Source organism: Nannobrachium achirus (assembly GCF_963921795.1).
Source record: "Nannobrachium achirus genome assembly, chromosome: 7".
NCBI lineage: Eukaryota > Metazoa > Chordata > Actinopteri > Myctophiformes > Myctophidae > Nannobrachium > Nannobrachium achirus.
The window spans coordinates 31,357,241-31,364,740 of record NC_137816.1 but is presented as its reverse complement, the minus strand read 5'-3'; the positions used below and the strand labels follow the sequence as shown (position 1 = coordinate 31,364,740).

Here is a 7,500-nt window from a genome sequence, read left to right as displayed (position 1 = left end):
CACAGACAAGCTAGTAAACTTGTCATTGGTCAAAAGCCAGTGATGTGGTGGAACTGCAGTGGGCATGTCCTACGGGCTGAATGAAATTAGCCCAAATGGTGACTAAATCAAGCAGGCGTGACATGCCAGCTGTCAATCACCCAGCTCAATGATAATCACACAGTGATGTCACAGGCCTGGGCGTGTTCTTTGGGCTGACAAAAATCAGCCCCACAATGGTAAGAATATGAAGCATGCCATGAAGGCGTGGCATGTAAGCTGTCAATCACTCACTCAATATAGTCAATGGAAGCTGGCTTGGGCTATAAGAATTCAGCCCATTTGGACATATTTGGTCGTTTTCTTGTAACTTTTTGATGCTGTTGCTGCTTTAGGTTCCACCAGCATATAAAATGATCTCTTCTAAAACATTTTAATAATAATTTATATTTTTTTCCTCCATAAAGTAGGGAGGGCTAAGCCCCATTAGCCCATTGATACCAGCCGTCCCTGATTGTGATGTCAGAACTGGTCAGCTACAGTATATCCTTCAGCTGAACTTTATCATTGCGATGTCAGAACAGGTCAGTGCAAACTAATTCTGTCTTGGCCATTCATTTGCATCATTGTGATTTCAGAACAGGTCAGTGCAAACTAATTCTGTCTTGGCCATTCTTTAGCAACATCATTGTGATGTCAGAAGAGCATGAGGTGTGACAGACAGACAGACAGACAGACATGAGCTGGAGGTTTTCATACTAAATAGCGACCTACGGTCGCAATCAGCTTTTTAAAAACACAAACGACACGAAGCGATGTGGGTACATCTTCTATTTTTAAAAGAATCTTGAAAAGATTTGGGAAAATGTGGAATATTTTCACATCTTGTATGGGGGTCCCGGCACAAAAGATGTATCCTTTGTTCAAATTCAAATTATCAATCACTGTATATGTTTTTATAGATTTACCCAATTACCCCATTTTCAGTCTACTAACCACTGACATTTGATTTTGGCAACCTTAAATATTTGCGGGCCAAAGAGGATTAATGTTGTCTAATATCTTTTCTATTTGAACATGATGGATTACGGTGAAGATTGATGAAGACAATTTGATGTCATGTGGTTTGCCCTGGGTCCCACAGAGCAGCACACCCACAGCTGTAACAAACGCTAGTTCACTAACTTGTATTTGACAAGCTTCAGTGTGATACCACTAGTCTAGGCCTTGTGACACTATATACACCCACCTCTTTAATTCAACAACTGTCATCTGTTGTGGCTGGTGGTGATAGACTCCTTTTATTTTCCTTGTGTTGGATACTTGGATTACCTTACACTTGTGGACTTAAAACTGTACTGTGGAAGCTGCTCAACTAGTGGTCAGTAGCGGTATTGCTTTTTTCGGAAGTTTTTCGCCCGGAGTCGGCGACCACCGCGGCCGCCGCGACCACCTCCGCCCCGTATTTTTTAGACCAGGATTGAGGGAGTACCAGGCAAGACTCCTTCACCAATGTAAACACAGTTGCTGAGGGAAGCTACTTCCTGAAGAGACAGCAAGACTCGCTGTGATTGGCCGGTGGTGTATGATCCGCGCTGTGATTGGCCGGTAGTGTATCATGTGGAAGATGACATCATTTTGCCAGGAAATACAGCCCCTGTCAAGGCTATGTAGAAAACATATAAAGAAAAGGCTTTTGGGGCTGAAATTAACGGAGCGGGTGTTCTAAAACTTTAGCGATTTAATAGTTAGGACAATTTTAAGATTTGTTTTATTAAAAAAGTTACATAGTATAACTTTAACATGTGAACCGTGGGTGGGCTACCTTCCTATGTAAGCTATCGATACAGTTTTCCTGTTTTTGGAGCTGTGTGGAACACAAGCTACCCTATACGTGGCCGTGTGTGTAGGTATGTGGGTGGGTATGTGGGTGGGTCTGTGGGTCTGTATGTAGCCTGTATGTAGTAACCCTGGGTGACCAGAGAGGTGCTGTTGAGTCTAGCCTGCCCTGAGCATCAACTGCAATACACACACACACACACACACACACACACACACACACACACACACACACACACACACACACACACACACACACACACACAGCTCCACTTCGAACAGAGGTTTGATTTTTTTGTTACCTCATGTCTACTAGATGTCACTAAACATACAGTATATGCTGTATAGTACATACTGTACCTGCTACTTTTCAGGTTTTTATAAATGTTCTTTTTGGCCTGTTCCTTGTCTATGTTTTCTGTGGGCACCCTTTTGCAGTCCTGTGTATCCACGTCTAAAAATGGTATAGATGGTGCCATTCTTGTTGAAGTTCCAAGAGCAGATAATAGACACCCAACCGTTCTGTGGCACGATTCTGGGGGATTCTGAGACACCTAGATGACATCAAATTGTCTTTTTGAATCTCCATTTTGACATGCCAGGGTGGGCAGGTCATGAGTTCCATTTCCTCCGCTCTCGTTCAGATTGGCTTTATGAGTCCCCTGGGAATAAAAGCTTCAGCTAAAGGACTAAAACATAACGTTCAGCATTCACAGCCTCTCCTGTGACTTCCAGGGTCTTCATCAGTGGCGGTGGAAGTATACTCAACCTATAGTGCACGAGTCAAAGTATAGATACTCTTGATCAAATAGTACTCAACTACAAGTGACTCTGTGAAATTTGAACTACCAGTACTAACTCAGAAGATGGTAATTTTCTCAGCCGATGATTGATTGACATTTTTATTGACGAAAATGCATATATGCATGAACATATATACCGTATAATGATATGTATCTGTCAAAAGAATAAAAAAAAAAGAGTTAGTGCTGAAGTGTCCTTGAACAAGATGCTGAACCTCTAATTGCACCCGATGTGCAGGTTGGTGCCTTGCATGGTTTTCTCTGCAATAAGTAATTGAAAGTGTGTGTGAATGGGTGAATGTACAGTAATGCACAATCTATGTAAAGCGCTTTGGTTAAAAAGTGCTATATAAATGCACCATTTACCATATAGCAAAGACATACAGAAAATACAATCTATAATAAATACATTCATACAATTTCCAGCATACTAGACAAGTAAAATAGCTCCAAACAGGGGCACTTGTAAATGAAACCTGTTATGACTCAACTCAAGTGATTGTTAATTATTAGGTCCAGCTGCTATTCAGTATTGTGGAGGACTATCGACTTAAGGCTTGCAGATAACCCATCCACATAACTGCTGCAGAGGATAAATACCAGGCCTTTCCCATATATACAGCTTTTGACATCACTAACCTTAAGGTAATTATAGGGTACCAAATGTGAATGGCAGGACTTACCTGCGTGCTTGGGTGTTACTTTCTCCCTCCTGCAAACAGGCTGTTACTGTAAATAAATGTGCTGTTCATCACCCTGCCAGATAAAAAAAAGTTTGAAGTTGATAACAGTTCAATCATCATATTCTTAAACTGTCTGTATGATGTTCAAACAAGGATGCAGGAGGATTTCATGAAGGAAAACAGATTCAGGTGGTTAAAGGTGCCCCCAAAAAAGGTCTTCTTAGAACCATAGGAGGAAAACGGAGAACCATTAACTACTACATAAAATGGTTCTTTAGTAGGTGAAGGTTCTTCGTGGAACCCTATAGTCTTTTATAGAACCATTTAAGAATCATTATTTTGCTTTGTGTACCAAGACCAGGACCTGACGAGAAGGAGGAGGAGGAGGAGGAGGAGGAGGGAGACATTGATTTTTTTCCCCCTCCTCTCTCTTCTCCAGGATTTTGACAGAATCATAGCGCCATGGAAACAAAGAAACCGCTCTGCGACAGAGGAAAACCTTTCATTTCAGCTGGAATGAATGGCGGCTCGCCACTGATAACAGCATGGGTGATAGCGAGCACACACACACGCGCGCACACGCGCACACACACACACACACACACACACACACACACACACACACACACACACACACATGTATTACTATACTTTTGAAGACATCAACCGTTTAGGATGCAGATTTTATGAATGCCAAAACATTTACTTTTTTGCCATTTTTAACCCTGATCCGCATCTGCTATTGTTGGTGCAACACAGCTCCCCCAACCCTTAAACCCAACCCAACCTTAATCTTTTCCTAATCGTAGAACCTAACTCTGAAAATCTTTGTTAACCATAAAAACAACCATTTTTCTTGTGAGGACCATGGAAAATTGTCCTCACAACGTCTATGTCTCAATTTCTACTATACTTGTGGGGACATTTGGCCCTCACAAGTATACAAATACAAGTACACACATCTCTCTCTCTATCGCTCTCTCGCACGGCATGTTAACATATACACATGCAGCCTATAGGACATATACTGTACTGTACACACAAAGGTCTGCACAATATATACACACATGCACGCCGACGTATGAATGCGCAAAAACACACACATTACAGTACACACACGCTCAAATGTGCACATGCAAACACACACACACACACATACGGTACACGCACGCACTAACATTCACAAAACGCCCCACCAAGACACTCGTGTATAAGGTTAAAGTGTAATTGCTGCGCATTATTGCAAACATAAACAACAGAATGGTCCCTTTTCACACACTAGTGTGTGTGTGTGTGTGTGTGTGTGTGTGTGTGTGTGTGTGTGTGTGTGTGTGTGTGTGTGTGTGTTTGTGCGTGTGTGTTATTCTTGAGGATCCATGTGTGCTGCTGTGAGTCATTTTCACCTGGTGGACCAGGTGAATGCAATTATAACCACCTGGTGTATTGGAAAATTACAGCAGACACCTGTTGATGCACAAGTCGACCCCCAACCCACGGGACCTGGCGGTTGACCCACAGGTCATGGCATGCTCAGGTGAGCTTCGATGCAATTATTACAGGTTCGGGAACAAAAAATAAGAATGGTTGGGGTTGGGTTTGGGTCCGTTTTGGGCTGATTAACACATTTTTAACCCGGTCAGGTGGGTTTGCAAACTTTTCAGGCCACAACCCCCGAAATAATCATGTTTGAACACCCTGACAATCGCTTGGAATTGTAGGTATTACAATTTATTTCATTCGGTTCTACAGGTAAATATTGTGAAAATAGCGGAACTACAATCTCCAACTGCAATGACCTTGTAGATCGACTATTTGGCAAATTTGGTATTACTAGAAGCTCGGCCGCTTCGGGCGGCTGAGCGTCTAGTCGGCGACCTGGCCAACTCGGGAACGATGTAAATTGGGAATGAATGTCCCGCCCTTTAATGCTAACTCTATTATACATGTTGTCATAGGATCCGTTTTGACCATTTGTTTGCCTGTGTCCATTTATGCCCATATATGGAGATATCTGTCAACATCCATTTCATGCCCATATATGGAGATCTCTGTAGGACCCGTTTTGACCATCTGTTTGCCTGTGTCCATTTATGCACATATATGGAGTTATCTGTCTGTCTGCGTCCATTTTATGCCCATATATGGAGATATCTGTATCTGTCTGTCTGTGTCCATTTTATGCCCATATATGGAGATCTCTGCAGACACAGTGCCGGTTCCAGAAAACCCTGATGTCAGACATCAGAATCCGAACCTTTCGTGCCGGTTCCGGAAAATCACGTATCGGGTCGGGTCGAGGCCGGGCACTGCACGCGCGTTCCCTGCTGTGGCAGGGAACGCGCGTGCCGAATTTGAAATAGGGAATGAATGCCCCAACCTTTAATGCAAACCTCATTATACCTGTTGTCATAGGACCCGTTTTGACCATCTGTTTGCCTGTTTCCACTTACTGTATGCCCATATATGGAGATCTCTGCAGCCGGTTCCAGAAAACTCTGATGTCAGACATCAGGTCCGCATACGGGCGTCCATTTTATGCTCATACAGTATTATGGAGATCTCTGTGAATGCCCTACCCTTTAATGCAAACCCCATTATACCTGTTGTCATTTAGACAACATGTGGCGTACGTGATGTCAGAGCCTTTTATGATGTGATGTCACAATGAGTCAGCGCTTGCGCCGGTTTCCTCAGAAACAGCCTGATGTCAACAATCATCTCCGCATAAGGAGATTCCGAACGTTTCGCGCCGTTTCGGGAAAACCGCACATCGGGTTGGGTCGAGGCCTGGCACTGCACTCCGCGCCGTGGCGGGGAACGCGTGTGCCGAATCTGAAGCCGGTGGGACGAACGGTTCTCGAGTTACGCGGATTACATACACATACACACAGAGAGACTTCTTGCATTTACTGTAAGACTAGAAGCTCGGCCGCCCGAAGCGTCTAGTCGGTGACCTGGCCAACTCGGGAACGATGTAAATAGGGAATGAATGTCCCGCCCTTTAATGCAAACCCCATTATACCTGTTGCCATAGGATCCGTTTTGACCATCTGTTAGCCTGTGTCCATTTATGCCCATATATGGAGATATCTGTCAACATCCATTTTATGCATTTTATGTATTTGGCCACGGACCCCCATCTCAAAATATTTAGTTCCAGGACCCCCAGATGCAAAATTTGAGTTACAAATGTACACGAAATACATATATTCACGACTTTTAAAAAATAGCATATATATATCTACAATATATCTGCTATTTTTCAATAGTTAACGTATACAATAATTGAGGCCCCTCCACCTTGGGCCCTAGTAACTCAGTCCCACTTTTCCCCCCTGTGTGACGCCCCTGGATACAGCATCATCAACTTAGTCTGGAATTCCTCTCCAAACATTCATTTGTCTTGCAGTTAAACACCATTATCTGTTCCTTTAGTTTACAGAGTAATGTGTGGCTGTGTTGTAATCTCCCCCTGACCTGACGTTGGATCCCGAAACCGGTCTCTGCAAAACATTTCTTAATAGATAGCTGGGAGCAGGAAAGAGCGAGGGAGCACAGGCAGATTGCTCTTCATTAAACGATTTGACCCCAAAATATTAGATTTCAGAGATTCTATTGCATTTAGCATCTTTTTTATCATTATTGAGATGACGAGGGATCACATCGATTCTGTGTCATATTAGCTTGAGCCACAGCAGGTTGCCTGGCTTTTGTGTGTGTGTGTGTGTGTGTGTGTGTGTGTGTGTGTGTGTGTGTGTGTGTGTGTGTGCGTGTGCGTGTGCGTGTGCGTGTGCGTGTGTGCATGCGTGCTTGTGCATCTGTATATGTTTTGTGTCTCCTTAGGTGTATACATGTGATGCATGTGACTACAGTACACATGCACACACGTGTACATTGGCGTGTCTGCCGATGTGTGTGTGTGTGTGTGTGTGTGTGTGTGTGTGTGTGTGTGTGTGTGTGTGTGTGTGTGTGTGTGTGTGTGTGTGTGTGTGTGTGTGTGTGTGTGTGTGCGTGCATGTGTGCGTGCGTGCGTTTGTGCGTGCGTTCGTGCATGCGTGCGTGCGTGCGTGTTTGTGTGTTGCATTCATGAGAGTGTATCCACTGCAGCATTTGTCTGTATTGAGCTGTTGGTGTAATTTGAACAGCTCTACACTGAAGCACTGCCGAAGCTCAACTAGAAACACTGGACAGTGGTC

The 7,500-nt window shown here is 43.7% G+C and overlaps 1 long non-coding RNA gene across 3 annotated transcripts in view; it reads right to left on the bottom strand.

The window, feature by feature from the left end:
* The window catches only part of LOC308288990, a 46,544-nt gene that overhangs the window by 9,880 nt on the left and 29,164 nt on the right, over positions 1–7,500 (bottom strand). For 2 of the 3 annotated variants that reach the window (XR_013962200.1, XR_013962202.1), the window contains 2 exons: positions 3,305–3,377; positions 2,147–2,587 (listed from right to left, as the gene is read on the bottom strand). This is a non-coding gene — a long non-coding RNA (uncharacterized lncRNA). Of the gene's footprint in view, positions 1–2,146; positions 2,588–3,304; positions 3,378–7,500 lie in introns of those variants that run through there. The other variant, XR_013962201.1, reaches the window with a different exon arrangement.